The 24,616-nt window shown below is 36.3% G+C and overlaps 1 protein-coding gene across 2 annotated transcripts in view; it reads right to left on the reverse strand.

Annotated features, from left to right (window-relative positions):
* The window catches only part of LOC123673245 (tyramine beta-hydroxylase), a 63,473-nt gene that overhangs the window by 37,510 nt on the left and 1,347 nt on the right, over positions 1 to 24,616 (reverse strand). The window lies entirely within an intron of this gene.

The raw sequence follows: 24,616 nt of genomic DNA on the forward strand, positions 1-24,616 counted from the left end.
AGGAGTATATTTTCAGGTTAATCAAACTCAATTGATTCTTTAAAATCAAATATAATCAAGCAAAAAACCAAAGCTACAATATTCAAAAATTTGTACTATTTGACTCAACAGTCAAAACTTTCAATACAGAAAAATATATCTCAAATGATTCACTAATTATTCATTGAACATTAAATTTGGGAGAATCAGGACTACTCAACAAGACAAAAATAAAAAGAAACCCAAAAGATCGTTAAACTGTTACTTGCCGTTATCCCGCGGGGCTAGGTTGGTATACCTAGTTATAATAAACTCTTTTTCAACTTTTCACACAAGACGTGTAATTCTCTTTTATTCACTGCACCCCTGAATCACGCACTCAAAGCTAATCTATCTTTATAACAAAACAAAATTGAAACTTTATCAAAAACCCCTATAATTCTACTTCTGAGTCTGACCTAACTGGTATTTCTTAGAGTAAAACAATTTCTTCTTTCTTAAATACTTGAAGTTCCTTGAACTAAATCATCTACGGAATTTTCCTTTTTTTTTTATTCAACTCAACCATAAAACAATAATAGAACTCTAATCTTCAAAAAAATTGCTTTGCTCTAATTCCGGTTTCGCGACCGCCGTACTATTCCCGTTACTATTGACTTCAATGAATCCCCGATCGATACTGCCTAATTTTTCTAATCCATTTTCCCAATTGATCTCTTACAGAGGGGCTTAGTTGAGGGAATTAAAAGCAATTTCATGTTATTTACCAAATATTTTTCCAAAGAATTATTCCGTTCAAATATATTAGATCATCATAACTACGTATTGAACCTTCAAAGACAAATTTAAAAACCGTGTTGACCACTCAATTTATGTGGCATTAATCATCAATATACTTGAGATACAGAACAAAGAAAGTGCTGAAGGATCTAATTATGAATTATCGACAATTCGAACCTCTCACACTGCGTAGAATTTGGTTCGATTTAATTTGGAAGGTTTTACCAATTTCCCATTCATTACACTACTCCCTCCTTCGAAAAAGTTTTGGCATCGGTTGCCATAACTTTTCCCTTACTTTTAGCCATATTAATAATGTAGTCCTTCCTCTCCAGTGATTACAATTACACTAACCTATTTCAGTATTGAGACTAGCTCAAACAAAATTAAAATTTTATATTCTTAAATTACAAAGCTCATCATCAACTTTCCAAATACTAATTAATAGATGCAACATGAAACTATAACCTATTTACCAAACTTTTCAAAGCATAACTTAAAAAAAAACCTTTCATTCTTTCATTTCTACCTACTCTAAGGCGAAAATCAAATCTATGGTGGTATATTTTCCGACATTATTCAATAATTCGATAAGTGTCCAATATTATTAACTCAAATAAAGGAAATAAATAAATCCTAATCCTTATACATAAACAAACAACAAAATCGAAAATCATAAAATCAATTCAGGACATCTTTTCTTCTATGCACTTCACTAACTCCAGCATGGAGTTTATTCACTTTTCGGAATTTCAAAATTTCACTATCGCGGCACTTCCTGGTTTCATAACACTGCTTCCTAGGGTTGTGTTGTGGAATGGTACTTTGTTTCTTCTTTGGATCTCATCTTCGTCACGGAAATAACCTTTTACTCCGATGTGTCTCATAGTTCTGGTGATCTCATCCTCTTCTGCTTGGTGATGATTTGTTTCTCTCATAGGGCTGATACTCCATAGATGATTGGCTAGCATTATTTTCCCATATATAAAATTTCATATAAGGACGATCGGTATTATAAATTCAAGGCCGTATTTAATCATACGAAATAAAGCGTTGAATACCATTAGTCCACTAATGAATAGAACCATATTGGCGAGCGAGTCATTTCCTCCCAATATACTCGACGTCCAAAACCCCTGGTCTGACGTCTACGGTATGCATCTGGCATACTTCTACCATTTGGATGCTGAATTCAGGATTCTCTGGGCATCTTCTTCATCCTCAGTTTGATCCTGATCCCATCTTCTTCTTCAGCTTCTAAAGCTTTTCCACAAAAATTCCAATAAATTAATATCATAATAATGCTCCTCTTTATCAACTGCCTCTTGATAGAACTGGACTCTAACCAGTTCATTTACTACGTCATCATTTTGAAAGGAGTGTTCAGCCGTTTTTCAACTTTTGTGTATTTCCCAGATGTAATTCGGATGAAGGTTATTCCGTAAACTAGGATTCGATCCAACCATCTTCCTATCGTTGCTTCCATCCTTCGATATAATCATTTGATAATTTATCATAAAATTTTAATAAAAGCATTACAAAAAAACTAAACCTAGCTACATCAATTCAATTGAATGTTTCATTATCTCCGTTACAATTTCTTGATCAATTAAATCATTACAAAAACAACTAAACATAACCACCATAAACTGTATTTTATTTGAAAAAAAAAACCTCAAAAATTTTAATCAGAAATTAATAAAACTGTTAACTGTTTTTTTTTCAACCGTTTTGCTCGCTTTTCGATGACCACAACGGAATCTACGTAATGGGCAGGAGCGATTACTTCCTGAGGGCTATCTTTCCACGACTCCCCACGATACCCGAAAATAGGTGGCTACTCCTTAAAGTTGAGAGCGCCCCTTGAATCTCACGTATAGGGCAGGGGCGATTCAATTTCCCTGAGGACATGTTTCTACGTTTTGTCCCACGTTACCCAAAAATTTCGAAATTAACTTAAAAAAATCAAACTCGGTTTTTTATCATCGAAAAATTTAATAATAAAAAAAAATGAATTATCTTATCACCAAACTTCCAACTCCAGAATTATCTTTATTACTTATTATCTTTCACCTCATTATTAATACGAATGGAATTCAAAAACATAATAAATCAACGTAAAATTGACAACTCTATATATCACTTCTACTAATTCTTTACTGAAAATCCTTAGTTCCACCCCTCAAAAATAAATCCACATAATTCAACAATAATTAGATCCATGTTTCCCAAAAGCTGAAACTTCTCATAATTCGAAATACATTTTCTCACTCCTTCCCAAGGATCAAAATCATAATATTCATTTGCTTCATTATCCCTTTAAACCTTCCCATATCAAAATAAAAAAAATCATAAGTCCTTATTCTTTTTCCGAAAGTCAACTTCTTCCCAAGACTCAAAATAATCGTATTCAGAATCACCTTAATAAAATCCTAAAATGAAAAACCACTAACGTTTGCTCGTCCTAAACTTTTATTGAAAATACATCATTATTCCAATATTCACTTAAAAAAAACTAGTATCATATAGTGTCTTGATTCTATCAATTGAATCCTCAAATAATTTTATAATACCCAAATTACTTATATATCTCTTCAACTATTTCAAAGCTCAAATTATCATAAATCCCAAAAAAATAATTATGATTTCACTTCGCTATACTTCCCAAGTTCCCTAATTTTACCAATATTATCAACATTTTACACATTTATCAAAAATCTCCTAGAAAAAAATTTCTCTCTAGTTCATCAAATCTATAAAAAATTCACCAAAATTTTCACTACTTATCCAAAATGTCGAAAATTTCCCCAATTAATTATTATTACTTATCAAAATTCCCAAAAATTGTGTGAGTATCGATCTCCTAAAAAGAATCCTTCTTCATTTTCATATTCGCCTATCTCCCCTGTAACATTTTATTTGGTGTTTCATGCAAAATGACACCAGGCGGAGGAGGTGTAATCAACATATTTGATTAAATTTGAATATCCAAAAAATTAAATACAATAATAAAACCAATACAATATTTTACCTTTACCCTTATATATTGCTATCCCACGTTGATTAACGGTCTGACCTTTACCTGAAATCCCTAAATTTCTTCCACCGAAAACCCGAAAACTGTAAATTTCAAAACTGGCACAAATCTGACTTTAATATCTACTTGAAACTCTTTTCCAAATTTGAAAATTAGAAAATGAAATCAAAAACTTGAAAATAATTTTGGAAGAAAAATCACTTCAATAAGAGAATGTCTCAAGACAATTTACTTCAATTAAATATGAAAAAATTGTTTATTCGCTTCTTCTTCTAATGGATTTAGAAAATGAACGTCCAACGAAAAAAATCAACTAAATATAATTCAGGCCCAACAGCTGATGTTCTCCAACTCCCTAGATAACAAACAAAAACTATAAAAATCCGTCACACTCCTCTACCTCAACAAAATTTTATGTTTTCACCTCTTATATGAAAAAACAACAATACGCTCAAAATAATTCAAATTCTAAAATATATGACATAAATGAGACAAAGTTTGTTCATCCGAAAATTTCCCAATTCAACAATTTCACACATAAACTACCAAGACTAACTCTTCGGAAAATATCCAATCCCAAAAACAAAAATCAACAATTATCCCTTAAGCTGTCACCAAATTGTAATAAACCCCTTCTTTGGGGGTATATATGTCAATGGAAGAGCGGCTTTCCACTGACTAAAAATAAAAAAGATATGATGTTATTGTGGGTTCGGCCCGTCGCACTAGGGACAGGTCTTTTTGTTGATTTTTCTTTCTTGGGGACAGGAGTATATTTCCAGGTTAATCAAACTCAATTGATTCTTTAAAATCAAATATAATCAAGCAAAAAACCAAAGCTACAATATTCAAAAATTTGTACTATTTGACTCAACAGTCAAAACTTTCAATACAGAAAAATATATCTCAAATGATCCACTAATTATTCATTGAACATTAAATTTGGGAGAATCAGGACTACTCAACAAGATAAAAATAAAAAAAAATCTATCTTTATAACAAAACAAAATTGAAACTTTATCAAAAACCCCTATAATTCTACTTCTGAGTCTGACCTAACTGGTATTTCTTAGAGTAAAACAATTTCTTCTTTCTTAAATACTTGAAGTTCCTTGAACTAAATCATCTACGGAATTTTCCTTTTTTTTTTATTCAACTCAACCATAAAAAAATAATAGAACTCTAATCTTCAAAAAAATTGCTTTGCTCTAATTCCGGTTTCGCGACCACCGTACTATTCCCGTTACTATTGACTTCAATGAATCCCCGATCGATACTGCCTAATTTTTCTAATCCATTTTCCCAATTGATCTCTTACAGAGGGGCTTAGTTGAGGGAATTAAAAGCAATTTCATGTTATTTACCAAATATTTTTCCAAAGAATTATTCCGTTCAAATATATTAGATCATCATAACTACGTATTGAACCTTCAAAGACAAATTTAAAAACCGTGTTGACCACTCAATTTATGTGGCATTAATCATCAATATACTTGAGATACAGAACAAAGAAAGTGCTGAAGGATCTAATTATGAATTATCGACAATTCGAACCTCTCACACTGCGTAGAATTTGGTTCGATTTAATTTGGAAGGTTTTACCAATTTCCCATTTATTACAATTGGACCAAATTAATCCATTCCTATGAAAGTAAAAGGCCCGACAAAGCCAGTTAAAGGTCACATTTCTTGGACCACTGGTTTTACTCCCATATTTTCACACCACTAACAGGTATTCCAAATATTTATGACTACTTCCCTGGCACAGAGCACCCAAAATTTTTGTGTCAGCTCATTTAGTAGAAGCACCTGTCCATGATGAGCTGCTTTATCCTGATAAAACATCAACAGCAATCGAGTAAAATAATTTTTGGGATCAAGAATATTGGGACTTTTCACACCGTCATCAATATCTATTGAAGATTTGAGTCTTCCATTGATTCTCGAGACACTCCTTCAGCATCTAAAACCGGCGATAATTTATATAACCTACTGTGTTCATGAATTGGAACATTTTACAATAAACAATTTATTTCTCCTTGAAAATTCTGACATTGCGTATGTTTCACCCATATTTTTTCAGCTGTGTTTAATTCTCTATGGAGTAATTCAGAGAAAAAAGACATTTAATGCTTCAAGATTCTCGGCACTCGCAATATCCACGCTGTTGTCCTAAATAGTCTCATATAGGAAGAAAAACCAGTTATCTGGAAGAATATTGTAAGTTTCATCATTTGATATAATAACAGTAATATATTCTTTCTTCATTTCTGATGTATATTCTTTTTCCATATCCATGTCTAGTACCATTATCTTCTCTATGTCTGAACCAAAATTCTTTGTCTTTTTTCAGGAAATTGGGTTCTCGAATACATAGCGTGGATGAGGTTTTTTCGCAGTTGATGTTTTCAGGTGTAGACTCTTTTTCATTACTTGGTATCCAATTCCACTCTGAAAATTTCGTACTTTCTAAAATTTCACAACTCTGTGGTTTGAATTTTCGGGCATCTGACTTCAGCCCATTCAAAACTGTACTGTAGTCTGTCCAATAGACAGTTGTTAATTCTCTCAGATCGTTTTAGCTGATCGGCTACCTAAAACGGCTGCTTGATGTTCTAGAAAGTTTCAGAACTAGCATCACAAAATACATGTAATTGTACATTTTTGGTGTATTTGTCAATCCGTACCACCTAGAAATTTTGAAAGTTTATATTTCAATCATTTCATTCAACCATCTGATTCATTTTTCATTTATTATATCATCTAATTGCTCATCCCATTCTCCAAAAGTCTTGCAGTAATATTCTTGATTTAATAAAAAAATTATCTTATTTTTTCAAGTACCTTTGAGCATCTTCATGATCTTTCGATATTTTTCTCTCGCGGATTTCATACGATTTATTGACCCAAAAATATGCAGTTGCCGTAATGACGGTTTCCAACCTACCCATAAGGAGATTTGTTTTCGAAAATTTTTATATTAATTCTATTACATAAGTAATTTGCTGTATAGATCGCTTCAGCCCAGAAGTTCAATGGTAGATTCTTCTATCAATAGACAACAAGCTTTTTCAATTAATGAGCGATTTTTTCTTTCAGCTCGACCATTTTGTTTAGGTGTGTAGTGTATCTGCACGACAATCTTCTTGTTTGAGATAATCATCTACTTCACGGTTGCAATGTTCTTTTTCATTATCGCTTTGTGAGCACTTTATTTTCCGGCCAGTGACATTTTCAACTTCTGCTTTAAATTCTTTCAACTTCGAAATGACTTCATTTTTTCGTTGAGAAAATATACACGAGTATAACCTGAGAATTCACAAAAAAATTACAAAATATTTAGCACCAGCATGAGAAGGTTCATGAATCGGTCCACACACATCCGATGAAATAATTTGTAAAGGTTCTGTAGTCCTTTGATCCTTGTCCGGCTTTGAAAAGGTGGTCGTGAAAATTTTGCCTGAATGTATGTTTCACAATTTTCAAGTGACTCACTTACATTCAAGTTCAAACCAATAAGTGATTTTTGTTTAGAAGCAGATTTCAGATCACTTTCGTTGATATGGCCCAATTTTCTGTGCCAAGTTTTTATTGTAGGCTCTGAAATGATATTACACGTTGCTGATATTTCTTTAACACTTTTTGCATCAACCAAATAAAGACCGTTTGTCTTTTTTGCTTCCAAAATGACATGTCGACTTGGGTTTTTGATTATTGCCTAAATTTTTGTCGAAATACACACTATTTCCTTTGTCTGTTATTTTGGAGACTGATAATAAGTTAGCCGATAAATCGGGAACGAAAAATGCATCGGGAAAAATAACGTTCTCAAAAGGATTAAGAGTTATTTTTACCAAACCATTTCCAGATATCCGTGCAGTTTGATTTTTCGAAGCTAATCCAAGACTATCTTCAGTCAAATTTTTGAAAAAATTTTCATTTGAACACAAATGGGAAGTTGATCCTCTGTCCAGATACCAAAATATTTGGATTCGGTTCAGGATTATCAATGGTTGCAAGACTTCGATGATTGGACATGAATGTAGCTTCTTTCCTTCCAGACCAGCAGTCTGAAGTAGAATGACCAAATTGTTTGCAATTTCCACAACGAGTTTTTGAAGTGATATAATTTTGTTTTTTTTTTTTGAAAATTTTTTTTTATTATTGTATTTCCCTTTACCGTAAAATGCACTTTCTTTCGTCTGTCCAGTATCATAATCTCTCCTTGATTCATTTTCTTTTAATATTTTCACCTTCAAAGCTTCAGGATCAGGTCAAATATCTCTTGACTCTATTGCTATCCGAAAGTTTTCAAATGAGGATGATAAAGAATAAAGCATCATTATACTAAGGAATTATTTCGGAACACTTATATTCATGTCAGCTAATTTGTCAGCTGTGTCCATAAAATTTAATCAAATGTTCACGAAGGTCTTCATTTTCACGTAATTTTTGCAGAATAAGCTGTTTCATGAATGTTGCTTTTCTTGCAGGACCCTTACTAGCAAAATTTTTCAATTGCTTGAGTTCGTTTGGGGAAATAATTAGGATCAATATTCTGATTTAGCAGATAAATCCTTCTTCTGCCATGTTATTCTTTCTTTGGCATCTGCAGGAATTGGTGTTTTACCAGTCACGTAATCCTGATGAAGTATAATAAACAGATCTTTTCTAGATTGAAATAATATAAATAGGAACTCGTTTTTTGCGATTGATTTATTCAATCAATATCTCAACTATCTTTTTCTTCCTTAAACTAATATGATTAAAAACTAATCAACAAGTTCTATGTTGACATACAAATATTCAATTCCCCAAAATTCAGGCTTCAATACCTTCCCTCATTGAATCATTGTAGTCAACCCCATTGCATTTTTCAACATTTGTAGTCTGGGTTTTAACAAAGGTTTCGTCATATCTGCAAGCTGGTATTCTGATGACACCATCTTCACTTCAATTGTATTGTCAAGTCATCAGGTACGTGGTACATTAAAGCACCGATTGCTTCTCTATAAGGAAAAGTGCAATTCGATTCATCCTCATCTTCCTTCCCTAATTGAATGTTTTCTTTGACTAAGTATAGGCATCGAAACAGGCTCACAGCCCTCATAATCTTCACCTTCTCTTTGTGATTAACCCTTGATTATTAAAAGTGCTTTGTACTCGTCAATGGATCCATCTGGATTTGTCTTGAACTTGAATATCCACTTGCAAGGTATTGCCTTGTCTCCTGCTGGTAAATTTTTCATTTCCCAGGTACAATTTTCTTGCAGTGATTTTATATCGCCTCTTCCTACGATAATGGTTCTTTAGGTTCATTGACTTCTGCTGCAACTGCCATCACATAATTTTTAAAATGTTTAGGCAGCTTCGTTTCTCTTCTATTTCTCAGCTGTTTCCTCGATTCGATGTCGTCTTTTCTAATCTTATCTTGCTTTCAAAGGTCCACAAACATCTGAATGTATCAGTAAACCAGGTGAGCTGGCTCGTTCCCTTGTACCAAACTTGAGTACATGAGATTTTCTATAAACAGACCCCTCGCAAACGTCACTATCTAGGTTGACTTCAATGCCTAGTTCATACTTCAATACCATTCTCACATATTTTTGTTCTGGTGGCCAAATCTTTCGTGGTAGAGCTATAATGCATTTCCCTTATCAATAAAATTGATTTCATTTGAAGTTTCTGCTCTAATGGCTTTCATATGTCATTTAGCTCTACCTGAATTCGAATTAATTTTCATTGGTGCAGCCAGTCAAAATCGCTATAAATTATAACGAACATATAAACCACAAATATCACAACATAGAATATCTAACATGAATTACTTACATAAAATAACTAACACACGGGTTGCTCCGATCAAAACCCATTTTCATTCCCCGACTGAAACTCTGAAGAGAAATGAACAATTGTCCAAACAAAGCGGACTAACAGGTTTATCACTGATGATGAGTTCACAAGAAATCATAATAATGATGGGAAAAACTGATCAAGCCACTTAATTCAGTGATTCAGTCAGATGACCTGAGATTTTGCCTAATAACCACAGATTAACATTCTTATTTTTCAAAGATATTCACGAGAAGTATGCACATGAAGGGGTAGAATTGGTATTCAACGAGGATAGACAGAAATATTGGATCATACAATGTAGGGTCGCGGCGTAGGGCAGCTGTAAAATCAAACTTCTCCAGATACCAACAATGTCGTTCGAAAAATCGAAACCTTAAGTACCATTCATGGGACTGAAATCTGGATCAACACCTAATGTGAGACCTTTTACCTTCACTGGTATAGACAATTTCGGTTCATTTCTAGTAACATTGAGTAGAAGTAAAGTGAAACGTTGAGGTGTCATTTTTACATGTAAGACAATAAGAGCGATTCACCTAGCCTAACAACAGACTCGTCTATGATGGCCCTGAAGAGGATGATTGGCAGGAGAGAACAACCACAGCAAATTATGCTAGACAAGGGAACCAACTTACGTGGACCTTCTGAAAAGTTGAGAAAAGCTGTGGAAGACATAAATGGAAATAGGATCAAACATGATATGATAAAAATAGGCATAGAATGGAAATTCATACAATCAGGAAGTCAACACATAGGCGTAACCTGGGAAAGGTTTATATGAAATATAAAAACATCCTTTTATGCTATCTTTATGAATCAACAGATTGAAGACGAACTATTGATAACAACCTTCGCCAGAAGTGAGTTCTTGATCAAATCATAATAAGGCCTTTGACTGAAGTTTCAACCGATCCAAACGACTTGGAATCCTTAACACCGAATCACTTACTGATCAGATCTTCGAATGGGACCCAATATGTTAACTGTTTGAACTATTGTAAAGAACTCGCAAGCTCTACGCCAAGGCGTCTTTATAGGAAGTACCGGACGCCCCGAGAGCTCGCTAGAGAGATCAAGTCCCTGCTAGAGAGAGATGCCAGCGGTATATAAAGGAAAAGAAGAAGCAGAGGAGGGCAAGGTGGACGTAAACGGCAGCCAGTGCCGTACACTCTAGTAGATATATAAGTGGAAATAAATTAATGTAGTAGTTAAAATAAATTATTTGTAAATGGTTGTTTATTAGTGTTAGCTTACCAACACTAATTTTTACATCGGTTTTTCTCAAATTTTTGTGTCCTTGTTTTTGAATGCCAATAACGAGATCACGGAAATGGATTAGACAAGCTTGGAATCCTTCGAGCAAGCTTTTGATCAACTGACCATCAACATTAAATCCTTAGAAAATACAATGAAGAAAAGCTTAAAAACTTCACGGAATGAAATGAAGGATAATAGTAGAGAAATGGACGATTACATGAAATCTTTAGAGAATACTTGGAATGAGATTGTATCGAAGAAATTGGAGGATCAAGAAAGGAACCAGAATAATCAAGAGGATGGACGCTTTACTGGATAGGGAAAAAGGACATTTACAAATGACAGAAGCCAGGGGACTGATACTGTAAGAATCCAGGGCCCTTCAGAAATTTCTGAAAAATGTTTGCATCGTGGAGATCTGGTTGAACCAAAAGCTTCAGATAGCGTCAGATGAGAGTTATAGGGAACCTCATAACCTGAAAAGTTAAATCCAGAATTTTACGTTCGAGACAGGAGTTATGGCCAACGATGAAAGAATGCAAAGCGTAATAAACGAGGGACAAGAGTTGCTACGTGAGATAGTTGTAAGGCTGGAAGAAATCAAAGAGGATTGAAAGAGACTTTTCAAACTCAAGCAGATCAAACGCGAGATGCTGAACGAGGCATATCAAGCACTACTCTTCAGCAAGTCCGTTTGAGGTTTGGCTAAGTGAAGTCGAGATTCAAGTAAGCTCTAACATATTCGGAAACGAATTGGATTCAGTCAACAACATCCGACACTATCCAGCCTTGGACAATGACTACCAACAGCACCTAGAGAACTGCGAGAGCATCAACGAGATAGACGACGAGGAGCTGTGGTTGAGCGATAGGAAATTGCTGGCAGCGTATTTGGACCTGGGTATCAGTCTTACCACGGTTCAGAATTTTTTAGAAAAAGTAAAAAAGTATTGGAAGCTGGAGGTCGAGCTGAACTCGAGGGAACACATCGTGAAAAGTTTGATGGACACGGCGGTCAACATGATGATATCCGGCAATGAGTTCTCCAATTATATCAGTGAGAAGGTGAAGGAATTGGTGAATCGATTTGTGATGGTGAGAGATAGAGCCAGTATGAGGATGTCGAAGTTGTTAGATGCCCTTAAATCAGAAGCTGAGGCCTGGATTCATGACAAGTTGTGAGCTCTGGCAACAAGTGAGGTTGGTAGACATGATTTTCATTCAGATGTTGCAGTGAGAGCTGGGTATAATAGTTGCTGAAGTTAAAGCTTACCAGGAAACGATCGATAAATCATCCCAGAGATGTAGCAATCTTGTGAAAAGAGAGCACTACGATGCAGATAACATCAAGAAAAATAAGGAAGAAAAAGTGCACGAGTTCAAGAAGTTACGTCAGCTAGTGGCTCAGAAGGAAGTTTCCCTCTCTGAAACCTTCCAGTATTTCGGGATCTTCCAGGAGTGCACCAAGCTCCAGGAATGGATCAAGGACCAGATGACCAAGTGCAAAACTGAAGATCATGGAGTTGATGTCGAGCATGTGGAACTTCAAATCCATGCCTTCAACACTGTTTACGCTAGTATAATAAAGAGCGAGGCAAGGCTCCAATTATGTTTAATCAGCGGAAATGCTCTGATTGAAGCTGAAAGCAGCTACAGTGCTAAGATCCAGGAGAAGATGATGGAGATCCAGACTCAATGAAAGGATCTTTTGGAGCTGGTAAACGTTTCGAATGAACTCTTGGTCGGAGCAAAACAGGTGCATATGTTTGATAGAACACCTGAAGAAATAATCGCTTGGATATACGAGAAAGAAGTTGACTTGTGCTACTACGATACCAATGGTCAAGACTTGGAAGTTATCCAAGATTTGCTCAGAAAACCTAATGCTTTCGGAGGCGAAATAAAAGTGGTCGAGGACAAGGCGTGCTTTATAGAGCAAGAGGCCAAAAAACTTGTCGAGGAATTCCCAGATACCAATAAGCACATTGACAGCAAGAGGAAAAATACGGTGGAAGCTTATAAATATCTTGTTGTGAGCGCAGAGAGGAGGAAATATAACTTGCAACAATCCGAACCATTTCATGTTTATATAGACCAAGATATACTGGCTTCGAACAACGAGATGTTAGCTGGAGTAACAGCTTACGAACTCCCTCAAAAAGTGTTGGAGGTGAAGTTATTTGTTCAAAGGAACTCAAACATTATTCAGTTTCACACCAAAAAGTACATACTTATTGTATGACTCGATACAATGTACCGTTTTATGAATATTTTGATTTGAAAATTATGAAGTAATAACCGATGATGGTACAAAGTAATGATAGTTGAGGACTTTGAAACAGAAAGGTTGAAATAGCAGAGGACTTTGTTCAATACATGGGTAGTGCCAATTATTGAAATTATTGAAAATTTTTGCTATTTACATCCGATTTCGCAATGAATTTCCAATTTTCATTTCAGTGATATATCATGAAAATATCCCGGAAATACGTTTTCCAGAAAGAATTTGTCTCCTTAGTTAGCCCATGGAATATTTCTCATTGATATACAGGGTGTACCTAACATGAGTTGTTGGCCATAGCTAAGTGATGAATATCTACAGGTTATCCAAGCTTTTCAGAAAAGTGGCTTGATTTGTATGCTAATATCTCAAGAAGCTTTGATCGATCAACTCGTTGATTGTAGTTTTAAATCAATAGCAAGGCACACACGAAAGGGAATTTTGGAAGATTTGATCTGGCACCGATCAGATCGCTCTAATTATCTGGCAATTAATGAGCACTGACAGTCCAAGTCGTTGAACGATCCGGACTGTCACAGTAATCTCCCTGCGCAGACGTTTCCTTTCGCATTTGAAAACGATATTACACAAAACCTCTCGTCAGGATTTTATACACGTATAAAATATTTAACCCTCCGTCCAATCCACTCGAACTTTGAGAGAATTCAAATTCTTCCTTCCCTAATTGAATGTTTTCTTTGACTAAGTATAGGCATCGAAACAGGCTCACAGCCCTCATAATCTTCACCTTCTCTTTGTGATTAACCCTTGATTATTAAAAGTGCTTTGTACTCGTCAATGGATCCATCTGGATTTGTCTTGAACTTGAATATCCACTTGCAAGGTATTGCCTTGTCTCCTGCTGGTAAATTTTTCATTTCCCAGGTACAATTTTCTTGCAGTGATTTTATATCGCCTCTTCCTACGATAATGGTTCTTTAGGTTCATTGACTTCTGCTGCAACTGCCATCACATAATTTTTAAAATGTTTAGGCAGCTTCGTTTCTCTTCTATTTCTCAGCTGTTTCCTCGATTCGATGTCGTCTTTTCTAATCTTATCTTGCTTTCAAAGGTCCACAAACATCTGAATGTATCAGTAAACCAGGTGAGCTGGCTCGTTCCCTTGTACCAAACTTGAGTACATGAGATTTTCTATAAACAGACCCCTCGCAAACGTCACTATCTAGGTTGACTTCAATGCCTAGTTCATACTTCAATACCATTCTCACATATTTTTGTTCTGGTGGCCAAATCTTTCGTGGTAGAGCTATAATGCATTTCCCTTATCAATAAAATTGATTTCATTTGAAGTTTCTGCTCTAATGGCTTTCATATGTCATTAAGCTCTACCTGAATTCGAATTAATTTTCATTGGTGCAGCCAGTCAAAATCGCTATAAATTATAACGAACATATAAACCACAAATATCACAACATAGAATATCTAACATGAATTACTTACATAAAATAACTAACACACGGGTTGCTCCGATCAAAACCCATTTTCATTCCCCGACTGAAACTCTGAAGAGAAATGAACAATTGTCCAAACAAAGCGGACTAACAGGTTTATCACTGATGATGAGTTCACAAGAAATCATAATAATGATGGGAAAAACTGATCAAGCCACTTAATTCAGTGATTCAGTCAGATGACCTGAGATTTTGCCTAATAACCACAGATTAACATTCTTATTTCTCAAAGATATTCACGAGAAGTATGCACATGAAGGGGTAGAATTGGTATTCAACGAGGATAGACAGAAATATTGGATCATACAATGTAGGGTCGCGGCGTAGGGCAGCTGTAAAATCAAACTTCTCCAGATACCAACAATGTCGTTCGAAAAATCGAAACCTTAAGTACCATTCATGGGACTGAAATCTGGATCAACACCTAATGTGAGACCTTTTACCTTCACTGGTATAGACAATTTCGGTTCATTTCTAGTAACATTGAGTAGAAGTAAAGTGAAACGTTGAGGTGTCATTTTTACATGTAAGACAATAAGAGCGATTCACCTAGCCTAACAACAGACTCGTCTATGATGGCCCTGAAGAGGATGATTGGCAGGAGAGAACAACCACAGCAAATTATGCTAGACAAGGGAACCAACTTACGTGGACCTTCTGAAAAGTTGAGAAAAGCTGTGGAAGACATAAATGGAAATAGGATCAAACATGATATGATAAAAATAGGCATAGAATGGAAATTCATACAATCAGGAAGTCAACACATAGGCGTAACCTGGGAAAGGTTTATATGAAATATAAAAACATCCTTTTATGCTATCTTTATGAATCAACAGATTGAAGACGAACTATTGATAACAACCTTCGCCAGAAGTGAGTTCTTGATCAAATCATAATAAGGCCTTTGACTGAAGTTTCAACCGATCCAAACGACTTGGAATCCTTAACACCGAATCACTTACTGATCAGATCTTCGAATGGGACCCAATATGTTAACTGTTTGAACTATTGTAAAGAACTCGCAAGCTCTACGCCAAGGCGTCTTTATAGGAAGTACCGGACGCCCCGAGAGCTCGCTAGAGAGATCAAGTCCCTGCTAGAGAGAGATGCCAGCGGTATATAAAGGAAAAGAAGAAGCAGAGGAGGGCAAGGTGGACGTAAACGGCAGCCAGTGCCGTACACTCTAGTAGATATATAAGTGGAAATAAATTAATGTAGTAGTTAAAATAAATTATTTGTAAATGGTTGTTTATTAGTGTTAGCTTACCAACACTAATTTTTACATCGGTTTTTCTCAAATTTTTGTGTCCTTGTTTTTGAATGCCAATAACGAGATCACGGAAATGGATTAGACAAGCTTGGAATCCTTCGAGCAAGCTTTTGATCAACTGACCATCAACATTAAATCCTTAGAAAATACAATGAAGAAAAGCTTAAAAACTTCACGGAATGAAATGAAGGATAATAGTAGAGAAATGGACGATTACATGAAATCTTTAGAGAATACTTGGAATGAGATTGTATCGAAGAAATTGGAGGATCAAGAAAGGAACCAGAATAATCAAGAGGATGGACGCTTTACTGGATAGGGAAAAAGGACATTTACAAATGACAGAAGCCAGGGGACTGATACTGTAAGAATCCAGGGCCCTTCAGAAATTTCTGAAAAATGTTTGCATCGTGGAGATCTGGTTGAACCAAAAGCTTCAGATAGCGTCAGATGAGAGTTATAGGGAACCTCATAACCTGAAAAGTTAAATCCAGAATTTTACGTTCGAGACAGGAGTTATGGCCAACGATGAAAGAATGCAAAGCGTAATAAACGAGGGACAAGAGTTGCTACGTGAGATAGTTGTAAGGCTGGAAGAAATCAAAGAGGATTGAAAGAGACTTTTCAAACTCAAGCAGATCAAACGCGAGATGCTGAACGAGGCATATCAAGCACTACTCTTCAGCAAGTCCGTTTGAGGTTTGGCTAAGTGAAGTCGAGATTCAAGTAAGCTCTAACATATTCGGAAACGAATTGGATTCAGTCAACAACATCCGACACTATCCAGCCTTGGACAATGACTACCAACAGCACCTAGAGAACTGCGAGAGCATCAACGAGATAGACGACGAGGAGCTGTGGTTGAGCGATAGGAAATTGCTGGCAGCGTATTTGGACCTGGGTATCAGTCTTACCACGGTTCAGAATTTTTTAGAAAAAGTAAAAAAGTATTGGAAGCTGGAGGTCGAGCTGAACTCGAGGGAACACATCGTGAAAAGTTTGATGGACACGGCGGTCAACATGATGATATCCGGCAATGAGTTCTCCAATTATATCAGTGAGAAGGTGAAGGAATTGGTGAATCGATTTGTGATGGTGAGAGATAGAGCCAGTATGAGGATGTCGAAGTTGTTAGATGCCCTTAAATCAGAAGCTGAGGCCTGGATTCATGACAAGTTGTGAGCTCTGGCAACAAGTGAGGTTGGTAGACATGATTTTCATTCAGATGTTGCAGTGAGAGCTGGGTATAATAGTTGCTGAAGTTAAAGCTTACCAGGAAACGATCGATAAATCATCCCAGAGATGTAGCAATCTTGTGAAAAGAGAGCACTACGATGCAGATAACATCAAGAAAAATAAGGAAGAAAAAGTGCACGAGTTCAAGAAGTTACGTCAGCTAGTGGCTCAGAAGGAAGTTTCCCTCTCTGAAACCTTCCAGTATTTCGGGATCTTCCAGGAGTGCACCAAGCTCCAGGAATGGATCAAGGACCAGATGACCAAGTGCAAAACTGAAGATCATGGAGTTGATGTCGAGCATGTGGAACTTCAAATCCATGCCTTCAACACTGTTTACGCTAGTATAATAAAGAGCGAGGCAAGGCTCCAATTATGTTTAATCAGCGGAAATGCTCTGATTGAAGCTGAAAGCAGCTACAGTGCTAAGATCCAGGAGAAGATGATGGAGATCCAGACTCAATGAAAGGATCTTTTGGAGCTGGTAAACGTTTCGAATGAACTCTTGGTCGGAGCAAAACAGGTGCATATGTTTGATAGAACACCTGAAGAAATAATCGCTTGGATATACGAGAAAGAAGTTGACTTGTGCTACTACGATACCAATGGTCAAGACTTGGAAGTTATCCAAGATTTGCTCAGAAAACCTAATGCTTTCGGAGGCGAAATAAAAGTGGTCGAGGACAAGGCGGGCTTTATAGAGCAAGAGGCCAAAAAACTTGTCGAGGAATTCCCAGATACCAATAAGCACATTGACAGCAAGAGGAAAAATACGGTGGAAGCTTATAAATATCTTGTTGTGAGCGCAGAGAGGAGGAAATATAACTTGCAACAATCCGAACCATTTCATGTTTATATAGACCAAGATATACTGGCTTCGAACAACGAGATGTTAGCTGGAGTAACAGCTTACGAACTCCCTCAAAAAGTGTTGGAGGTGAAGTTATTTGTTCAAAGGAACTCAAACATTATTCAGTTTCACACCAAAAAGTACATACTTATTGTATGACTCGATACAATGTACCGTTTTATGAATATTTTGATTTGAAAATTATGAAGTAATAACCGATGATGGTACAAAGTAATGATAGTTGAGGACTTTGAAACAGAAAGGTTGAAATAGCAGAGGACTTTGTTCAATACATGGGTAGTGCCAATTATTGAAATTATTGAAAATTTTTGCTATTTACATCCGATTTCGCAATGAATTTCCAATTTTCATTTCAGTGATATATCATGAAAATATCCCGGAAATACGTTTTCCAGAAAGAATTTGTCTCCTTAGTTAGCCCATGGAATATTTCTCATTGATATACAGGGTGTACCTAACATGAGTTGTTGGCCATAGCTAAGTGATGAATATCTACAGGTTATCCAAGCTTTTCAGAAAAGTGGCTTGATTTGTATGCTAATATCTCAAGAAGCTTTGATCGATCAACTCGTTGATTGTAGTTTTAAATCAATAGCAAGGCACACACGAAAGGGAATTTTGGAAGATTTGATCTGGCACCGATCAGATCGCTCTAATTATCTGGCAATTAATGAGCACTGACAGTCCAAGTCGTTGAACGATCCGGACTGTCACAGTAATCTCCCTGCGCAGACGTTTCCTTTCGCATTTGAAAACGATATTACACAAAACCTCTCGTCAGGATTTTATACACGTATAAAATATTTAACCCTCCGTCCAATCCACTCGAACTTTGAGAGAATTCAAATTCTTCCTTCCCTAATTGAATGTTTTCTTTGACTAAGTATAGGCATCGAAACAGGCTCACAGCCCTCATAATCTTCACCTTCTCTTTGTGATTAACCCTTGATTATTAAAAGTGCTTTGTACTCGTCAATGGATCCATCTGGATTTGTCTTGAACTTGAATATCCACTTGCAAGGTATTGCCTTGTCTCCTGCTGGTAAATTTTTCATTTCCCAGGTACAATTTTCTTGCAGTGATTTTATATCGCCTCTTCCTACGATAATGGTTCTTTAGGTTCATTGACTTCTGCTGCAACTGCCATCACATAATTTTTAAAATGTTTAGGCAGCTTCGTTTCTCTTCTATTTCTCAGCTGTTTCCTCGATTCGATGTCGTCTTTTCTAATCTTATCTTGCTTTCAAAGGTCCACAAACATCTGAATGTATCAGTAAACCAGGTGAGCTGGCTCGTTCCCTTGTACCAAACTTGAGTACATGAGATTTTCTATAAACAGACCCCTCGCAAACGTCACTATCTAGGTTGACTTCAATGCCTAGTTCATACTTCAATACCATTCTCACATATTTTTGTTCTGGTGGCCAAATCTTTCGTGGTAGAGCTATAATGCATTTCCCTTATCAATAAAATTGATTTCATTTGAAGTTTCTGCTCTAATGGCTTTCATATGTCATTTAGCTCTACCTGAATTCGAATTAATTTTCATTGGTGCAGCCAGTCAAAATCGCTATAAATTATAACGAACATATAAACCACAAATATCACAACATAGAATATCTAACATAAATTACTTACATAAAATAACTAACACACGGGTTGCTCCGATCAAAACCCATTTTCATTCCCCGACTGAAACTCTGAAGAGAAATGAACAATTGTCCAAACAAAGCGGACTAACAGGTTTATCACTGATGATGAGTTCACAAGAAATCATAATAATGATGGGAAAAACTGATCAAGCCACTTAATTCAGTGATTCAGTCAGATGACCTGAGATTTTGCCTAATAACCACAGATTAACATTCTTATTTTTCAAAGATATTCACGAGAAGTATGCACATGAAGGGGTAGAATTGGTATTCAACGAGGATAGACAGAAATATTGGATCATACAATGTAGGGTCGCGGCGTAGGGCAGCTGTAAAATCAAACTTCTCCAGATACCAACAATGTCGTTCGAAAAATCGAAACCTTAAGTACCATTCATGGGACTGAAATCTGGATCAACACCTAATGTGAGACCTTTTACCTTCACTGGTATAGACAATTTCGGTTCATTTCTAGTAACATTGAGTAGAAGTAAAGTGAAACGTTGAGGTGTCATTTTTACATGTAAGACAATAAGAGCGATTCACCTAGCCTAACAACAGACTCGTCTATGATGGCCCTGAAGAGGATGATTGGCAGGAGAGAACAACCACAGCAAATTATGCTAGACAAGGGAACCAACTTACGTGGACCTTCTGAAAAGTTGAGAAAAGCTGTGGAAGACATAAATGGAAATAGGATCAAACATGATATGATAAAAATAGGCATAGAATGGAAATTCATACAATCAGGAAGTCAACACATAGGCGTAACCTGGGAAAGGTTTATATGAAATATAAAAACATCCTTTTATGCTATCTTTATGAATCAACAGATTGAAGACGAACTATTGATAACAACCTTCGCCAGAAGTGAGTTCTTGATCAAATCATAATAAGGCCTTTGACTGAAGTTTCAACCGATCCAAACGACTTGGAATCCTTAACACCGAATCACTTACTGATCAGATCTTCGAATGGGACCCAATATGTTAACTGTTTGAACTATTGTAAAGAACTCGCAAGCTCTACGCCAAGGCGTCTTTATAGGAAGTACCGGACGCCCCGAGAGCTCGCTAGAGAGATCAAGTCCCTGCTAGAGAGAGATGCCAGCGGTATATAAAGGAAAAGAAGAAGCAGAGGAGGGCAAGGTGGACGTAAACGGCAGCCAGTGCCGTACACTCTAGTAGATATATAAGTGGAAATAAATTAATGTAGTAGTTAAAATAAATTATTTGTAAATGGTTGTTTATTAGTGTTAGCTTACCAACACTAATTTTTACATCGGTTTTTCTCAAATTTTTGTGTCCTTGTTTTTGAATGCCAATAACGAGATCACGGAAATGGATTAGACAAGCTTGGAATCCTTCGAGCAAGCTTTTGATCAACTGACCATCAACATTAAATCCTTAGAAAATACAATGAAGAAAAGCTTAAAAACTTCACGGAATGAAATGAAGGATAATAGTAGAGAAATGGACGATTACATGAAATCTTTAGAGAATACTTGGAATGAGATTGTATCGAAGAAATTGGAGGATCAAGAAAGGAACCAGAATAATCAAGAGGATGGACGCTTTACTGGATAGGGAAAAAGGACATTTACAAATGACAGAAGCCAGGGGACTGATACTGTAAGAATCCAGGGCCCTTCAGAAATTTCTGAAAAATGTTTGCATCGTGGAGATCTGGTTGAACCAAAAGCTTCAGATAGCGTCAGATGAGAGTTATAGGGAACCTCATAACCTGAAAAGTTAAATCCAGAATTTTACGTTCGAGACAGGAGTTATGGCCAACGATGAAAGAATGCAAAGCGTAATAAACGAGGGACAAGAGTTGCTACGTGAGATAGTTGTAAGGCTGGAAGAAATCAAAGAGGATTGAAAGAGACTTTTCAAACTCAAGCAGATCAAACGCGAGATGCTGAACGAGGCATATCAAGCACTACTCTTCAGCAAGTCCGTTTGAGGTTTGGCTAAGTGAAGTCGAGATTCAAGTAAGCTCTAACATATTCGGAAACGAATTGGATTCAGTCAACAACATCCGACACTATCCAGCCTTGGACAATGACTACCAACAGCACCTAGAGAACTGCGAGAGCATCAACGAGATAGACGACGAGGAGCTGTGGTTGAGCGATAGGAAATTGCTGGCAGCGTATTTGGACCTGGGTATCAGTCTTACCACGGTTCAGAATTTTTTAGAAAAAGTAAAAAAGTATTGGAAGCTGGAGGTCGAGCTGAACTCGAGGGAACACATCGTGAAAAGTTTGATGGACACGGCGGTCAACATGATGATATCCGGCAATGAGTTCTCCAATTATATCAGTGAGAAGGTGAAGGAATTGGTGAATCGATTTGTGATGGTGAGAGATAGAGCCAGTATGAGGATGTCGAAGTTGTTAGATGCCCTTAAATCAGAAGCTGAGGCCTGGATTCATGACAAGTTGTGAGCTCTGGCAACAAGTGAGGTTGGTAGACATGATTTTCATTCAGATGTTGCAGTGAGAGCTGGGTATAATAGTTGCTGAAGTTAAAGCTTACCAGGAAACGATCGATAAATCATCCCAGAGATGTAGCAATCTTGTGAAAAGAGAGCACTACGATGCAGATAACATCAAGAAAAATAAGGAAGAAAAAGTGCACGAGTTCAAGAAGTTACGTCAGCTAGTGGCTCAGAAGGAAGTTTCCCTCTCTGAAACCTTCCAGTATTTCGGGATCTTCCAGGAGTGCACCAAGCTCCAGGAATGGATCAAGGACCAGATGACCAAGTGCAAAACTGAAGATCATGGAGTTGATGTCGAGCATGTGGAACTTCAAATCCATGCCTTCAACACTGTTTACGCTAGTATAATAAAGAGCGAGGCAAGGCTCCAATTATGTTTAATCAGCGGAAATGCTCTGATTGAAGCTGAAAGCAGCTACAGTGCTAAGATCCAGGAGAAGATGATGGAGATCCAGACTCAATGAAAGGATCTTTTGGAGCTGGTAAACGTTTCGAATGAACTCTTGGTCGGAGCAAAACAGGTGCATATGTTTGATAGAACACCTGAAGAAATAATCGCTTGGATATACGAGAAAGAAGTTGACTTGTGCTACTACGATACCAATGGTCAAGACTTGGAAGTTATCCAAGATTTGCTCAGAAAACCTAATGCTTTCGGAGGCGAAATAAAAGTGGTCGAGGACAAGGCGGGCTTTATAGAGCAAGAGGCCAAAAAACTTGTCGAGGAATTCCCAGATACCAATAAGCACATTGACAGCAAGAGGAAAAATACGGTGGAAGCTTATAAATATCTTGTTGTGAGCGCAGAGAGGAGGAAATATAACTTGCAACAATCCGAACCATTTCATGTTTATATAGACCAAGATATACTGGCTTCGAACAACGAGATGTTAGCTGGAGTAACAGCTTACGAACTCCCTCAAAAAGTGTTGGAGGTGAAGTTATTTGTTCAAAGGAACTCAAACATTATTCAGTTTCACACCAAAAAGTACATACTTATTGTATGACTCGATACAATGTACCGTTTTATGAATATTTTGATTTGAAAATTATGAAGTAATAACCGATGATGGTACAAAGTAATGATAGTTGAGGACTTTGAAACAGAAAGGTTGAAATAGCAGAGGACTTTGTTCAATACATGGGTAGTGCCAATTATTGAAATTATTGAAAATTTTTGCTATTTACATCCGATTTCGCAATGAATTTCCAATTTTCATTTCAGTGATATATCATGAAAATATCCCGGAAATACGTTTTCCAGAAAGAATTTGTCTCCTTAGTTAGCCCATGGAATATTTCTCATTGATATACAGGGTGTACCTAACATGAGTTGTTGGCCATAGCTAAGTGATGAATATCTACAGGTTATCTAAGCTTTTCAGAAAAGTGGCTTGATTTGTATGCTAATATCTCAAGAAGCTTTGATCGATCAACTCGTTGATTGTAGTTTTAAATCAATAGCAAGGCACACACGAAAGGGAATTTTGGAAGATTTGATCTGGCACCGATCAGATCGCTCTAATTATCTGGCAATTAATGAGCACTGACAGTCCAAGTCGTTGAACGATCCGGACTGTCACAGTAATCTCCCTGCGCAGACGTTTCCTTTCGCATTTGAAAACGATATTACACAAAACCTCTCGTCAGGATTTTATACACGTATAAAATATTTAACCCTCCGTCCAATCCACTCGAACTTTGAGAGAATTTGCCACTAATTAACACATCTGCTCTGTCACTTATCGGATATGTTGATATTATAAAAGACGAGATATGTAGGGGAGAGCGGGGCTGGAAATTTTATCATGAAAATGAAGGAATTCATTTTCAACATGGGGTAATCGCGAACGGATATTTATCGTTTTTAGAAATATTATAGTCGCTTTTACTGATATCTCAATAGTTTTTTTTACAGAAGCAAATGTCTGTAAAACTTCGGAGCGGAACATTCAACATTAAAGCCCGCTTTGGGGCGAGTTGTTCCACCTTTGGGGCAAATTGTTCTGCTAAGATTTTGACAATATTTTGTTGAAATAATGGAGATTACATTGAATAAAACAATTATTTCTATCAACCTATGTTTATTTTATGCAGAACTGAACTGAAAAACAACAACAAAATATTATGTTACTGGTTTATTCAAACTTTTTTCATTAGTTAAAAAAAATTGAAGTCCATAGCATCTACAAATATTATCAAATGTGTAAATATACTTTCGAAATAAAAAACATAACTGGTTACTTCTAGATGAACTTTTAAAACAGGTAAATTTTAAATAAAATAAAATTAAATTAAATTTTAATTAAAATTAAAATCATTAGTCAGCAGTCTTCCATCTTTGAAAACTCCATTTTTATTCATCAGCAATCTTATTCATCATTTACAATATTTAGGACACATATAAATGACTTCATCATTTCCAT

The sequence above is a fragment of the Harmonia axyridis genome, chromosome 2 (genome assembly GCF_914767665.1).
Source record: "Harmonia axyridis chromosome 2, icHarAxyr1.1, whole genome shotgun sequence".
NCBI lineage: Eukaryota > Metazoa > Arthropoda > Insecta > Coleoptera > Coccinellidae > Harmonia > Harmonia axyridis.